The sequence below is a fragment of the Acipenser ruthenus genome, chromosome 50 (genome assembly GCF_902713425.1).
Source record: "Acipenser ruthenus chromosome 50, fAciRut3.2 maternal haplotype, whole genome shotgun sequence".
Classification (NCBI taxonomy): domain Eukaryota; kingdom Metazoa; phylum Chordata; class Actinopteri; order Acipenseriformes; family Acipenseridae; genus Acipenser; species Acipenser ruthenus.
Genome location: NC_081238.1, coordinates 867,395 through 872,241, shown reverse-complemented (window position 1 = coordinate 872,241; position 4,847 = coordinate 867,395).

Here is a 4,847-nt window from a genome sequence, read left to right as displayed (position 1 = left end):
CTTTACCAGACCTCTCTGTGCTTTACAATGCTTCCCTGTGCTTTACCATACTGAGGATAGAATGTGCACGCCCAATACAGCACAGCAGAAATTAAAGTAGTTGCTTTCTAGAATCCGATCACGTCCTGTGCTGTAGGTCAATTTCACTCCAATGGGGGGGTACAGTGCTGATGTCACTAATGCTGTTTAACACACCCGCAGTTATTACTCCTCGGTGGCCACTTTATTAGGGACACCCTCTTCCAATGCTCAGATTGCTCAGGATTTAAAGCACTGTGGATCAGTATTTCTAAAGGGGTTTCAATACCCTGTTCTATTCTAAGAGCTGTGTGTTGGCAGGCTGGACCACTGAGCTTCCCGGGTGGGGGGGGGAGAGGACCTGCCAAAGGGTGTCGTGGAACAATGTGGCTGGTTGTTTCAAACATGATTGCTGAGTCATTTCCTAAATGTCATGTGGATTAATGAGAGAGGAGGAGAAGAGAGGAGTGGAGGGGGAGAGAGAAGTAAGGGGAGGGGGAGTGAGGCGAGAGTGGGGAGAGAGAGGGGTGGAGGTGGAGGGGGAGAGGGAGGGAGAGGAGATGGAGAGAGAGGTGGGGGAGGGAGCAGGGAGAGGAAAGGGGGAGGGAGGTGGAGGGACAACGGGAGAGAGAGAGAAGTAAGGGGAGGGAGGGGGAGTGGAGGGGAGGGAGGGGTTAAGATAGTGAAGAACAGAGAGAGTGAAGGAGGAGAGGAGGTAGAGGGAGGTGGGGAAGCTTATCAGTGTTACACAAGCTTCAGTGAACAATGCTTTAGCGCACGGCGCAACGCTAACATGCTTCCCCACCTCGCTACGGGAAACCAGAGGAGACCGGAGTAGTTTGTCAGCATATTGAAAGTGTCGCACTTTCGCATGAAATCTGATGTTGGGATTCTTCAGACAGGATGCATGTGGTGTAGAAGCTGAAGCCCCTTTCAGCAGAGAGAGAGAGAGAGGGACAGGCTGCGCTGGTCGAACTGGTTTTCTGCCAGTGACTTCCGGAAGGTCAGGCTGCATTAGCGCTGGCCGTGGACCGGGCTGGAATTTGGCAGCGACCATGTTTCAGACAAGCTCGCCCGCCTTTGCGAACCTGCACATCTGCGATCTGTCTGACGAATGGAAGATTGATGGAGTGTATTGTGTTCGCTTTGAGCTGTCATTTAACATTTGGTGAAATGCTGCCACCTTGTGGACAGACGTTTTATTTCACAGTGAAGATTTAACAACAGTTGAGGGGGAGGGGGGGGGGAGGGTCATTTTATTGCCCTCAAGTATTTTCCATTTGACACTAAATTCAAGTCACTGGTGTTTGTTTAGCGCTTCCCGTTAGCCTTGCGGGTTCTGTGCCCTGTCCAGTTGGTTTAGGGTCTCCAGAGGTTGTTTTTAGCTGTCCTTTAATGAGTTAGAAAACTACTTTTGTACAAAGCAGAGTGAAAGCACTGGCAAATCAAATCACTTCCAGTGACATTTCAACAGGTTTTTAACATTCCCCATTTAATTTTACTGTGGTTCTGGGCTCTGTTTTACTGCGGGTCTTATCGTTTTCCTCTAAATCTAATAATAATAATAATAATAATAATAATAATAATAATAATAATAATAATAATAAATCTGCCTTTTACCTGGTTTTGAGCTGCTCTGATCTTGTCCTGAGAATCTTAAAGGGCACAAGATGGCTTCCCGTGTACCTGCACGGACCTCTCAGAACTACATTTCCCATCATCCTCCTGCTCACTGGTAAATCCATCTCAGTTACGTATGTGAGCAGGAGGATGATGGGAAATGTAGTTCTGAGGAGGTCCATGCGGGTACATGGGAAGCCATCTTGAGGGCAGGGAATGCAATTCAAAAGTTAAAAAAGTGGTCAAAAATAATTACAATAATACAGACACCTTATGTAAACAGTTGTAGCAACACATGGGCACATGAAACACAATCAAATAAAAAGGTCCTTATATAGCCTTTAAGCGTTAGCCTGCCTCGGTCCATTCAAATCATGTGACAGCGTGACCTTTCAACTGCTCTCTGTCTGAACCAATGCAGAGTTAAATGATTGCCTGTGTCATCATAAAATCTGACAGAAAAATACTTCATTTTAATGCCCTGTATATGTTTGGCTTCAGTCGATGAAAATTAACAAAAAAATTAAATAAATACTACTTTTTAAAAAATGTTATTGCAACCCTAAAGGGGAAGTCAGTTTCTCTGGCAATTGCGCTACCTGTTTTAATTCTATTTCAGGACACTCGAGAAAGCCAGCCTCAAAGGAAAAGGAAGCTTGTGGGTTTATCGTCCGAGAGAGTGCTGTTGTCACCCAGTTTTTTTTGTTATCTTCTTTCTTGGAACCATGGCCCTCGGCAACAGCTTCCTGATTGGGCAGCGGTCAGGCAGCGGGCGGGGCCTGGAGTGACTCAAGGTTCCGTGTCTTGCTTTCATTTTCCACTTTCAGCCGCAAGTGTTCTGTTTTTCACTGCAATGTGTCATGAAGTCCGTATGAAACTGATATTACAGTCAGGAGCTTTAATATCACTGTGAAAGGGGCCACGGTAATAAAGATATCAGGGATAGTTCACCACTAATCTGGAAAAAAAATAAGCTTTGAAACACAGTGTTGAGAGAGAGATGCCTTTTGTGCTCTAGAACATAAACTATGACGTTAGGTATGGTGTTATTTGCAATAGTGTTCATTATTAAAAAATATATATATATTTTTTCTTTTTGAATATTTGGTCTGCTGTATTATTATTATTATTTATTTCAAGAGTCCTAACCACTACTCATCACTGCTGCTGCCCACAGTATACTCGGGAATTTGAACTGTCGCTTTTTCTCCCCAGTTTAGCCTGTCCAGTGACGCCCCCTCACCTCGGCGACTCCCCACCACAGCTCAGGAGAACGCAGGTCAGCGTCCGTCCTCCGATCCCCGATCCCCTCTTTATAAACTCTGCAGCGCATGCGCGTCACTGCCCCCTGGAGGTCAAGCCCTGCAGGTGTTGAGCTCTCCGGGTGCCACTAGGGGTCGCTGTAGTGCGGTGAGGAGGAACAGTCCCAGTTTGCCTCCCTAAGCCAGAGCCAGAGCCAATCCGATCAACGCTAAACAAACAAATAATATTAATCAGCGTTCATCTGCAGCTCTGTCACGTAGTCAGTAATACACCAATATATAGGAGGCTGTGTGGTCCAGTGGTTAAAGAAAAGGGCTTGTAACCAGGCGGTCCCCGGTTCAAATCCCACCTCAACCACTGACTCGCTGTGTGACCCTGAGCAAGTCACTTCACTTCCTTGTGCTCCGTCTTTCGGGTGAGACGTAGTTGTAAGTGACTCTGCAGCTGATGCATAGTTCACACACCCTAGTCTCTGTAAGTCGCCTTGGATAAAGGCGTCTGCTAAATACACAAACGCTACAGCGACCCCTAGTGGCGCCCGGTGACCTCCGCCCCTGCAGGGCTTGACCTCCAGGGGGCGCTGGCTCACCTGCGCTGCGGAGCGTGTGAAGAGGCGATTGGCTTAGGGATCGGAGGACAGCCTCTGGTTCTGCTGAGCTGCTGTGGGGAGTTTGGGTGAGGGAACATAACTGGACAGGCAAAATTGGGTGTAAAATAATTAGGCACTGTTAATTAAAAAAATTTATTGCATTTTTTTTTTTTCTCCTAAGATAATCAGTGTGGTCAGTGAAAATTTTTTTCTGGCAAACGAATTTAATTCCCAGAATCGAAATTAATTATGCAACAACAGTCGGAGACTTAAAGGTCAAACGTTATCACCGCTGTGTGTTTTTTTTTAAAACTTCTAACTGAAAACGAAAAAGCTCTGGAAACTAACTGTCAATAGAAATGAAAAGGTCAGGGTTTTTATTCAAAGGTAAAGTCTGTGTGTGTGTGTGTGTGTGTGTTTGTTAGTCAGTGTCTCTATTTGCCTGTGTTTATGTGACCGTGTTTCTGGTTTTAAGTGTGTGTCTTGTTTGTTAGTCTGTGTTTTTCCCCCTGTGTGTGTGTGTGTGTTTGTGTGGTGTGTGGTGTGTGTTTGTCAGTCAATGTGTATGTGTTTGCTTGTGTTTGTTTGTGTGTGTGTTTCTGGTTTTAAGTGTGTCTGCCTGTGTGTGTGTGTCTGTCTGTGTGTTTGTGTGTGTGTGTCAGTCTGTGTGTGTGTGCCTGTGTGTCAGTCTGCGTGTTTGTGTGTGTGTCTGTGTGTGTGTGTGTGTGTGCCTGTGTGTCTGCCTCTGTGTGTGTGTGTGCCTGTGTGTCTGTCTGTGTGTCTGTGTGTGTGCCTGTGTGTCTATCTGTCTGTGTGTTTGTGTGTGCCTGTGTGTCTGTCTGCCTGTCTGTGTGTGTGTGTCTGCCTGTCTGTGTGTGTGTGTCTGCCTGTCTTTGTGTGTGTGTGTGTGTGTGTGTGTGTGTGTGATTGCTCTGCTCACCTGAGCTGTGCCTCAACGTCAGCTGGCTACAAAAGGTTAAACTGCGCTTGACTGCACTGTGAAGAGCTTTTACCTTGGCTGCACTCGGCACAGCAAACTCTGACAAGGCTGGGCTGTGTGTCTGTGTGTCGTGGCTGCGTCGGTCTGAACCACGGTCGATGTGTCGGAAGGGGAATTTCAACAAGGCATATTTCAAACGAGGTGTAATGCTGTTGGATTACATGGCTGTTTAAAAGAGAGCTTGGGACTGAGAGAGAGAGAGAGAGAAAGGGAGGGAGAGAGAGAGAGGCAGATAGGGAAGGAGAGAGAGAGAGAGAGGGAGTGATCTGGTGTTTCTGTTTCCGTTTAGATGTGGGAGGGTTGCCTTGTGACAATGCATTTCTAACTGCCGCTAATTAAAAAAAAAAAAATGAATAC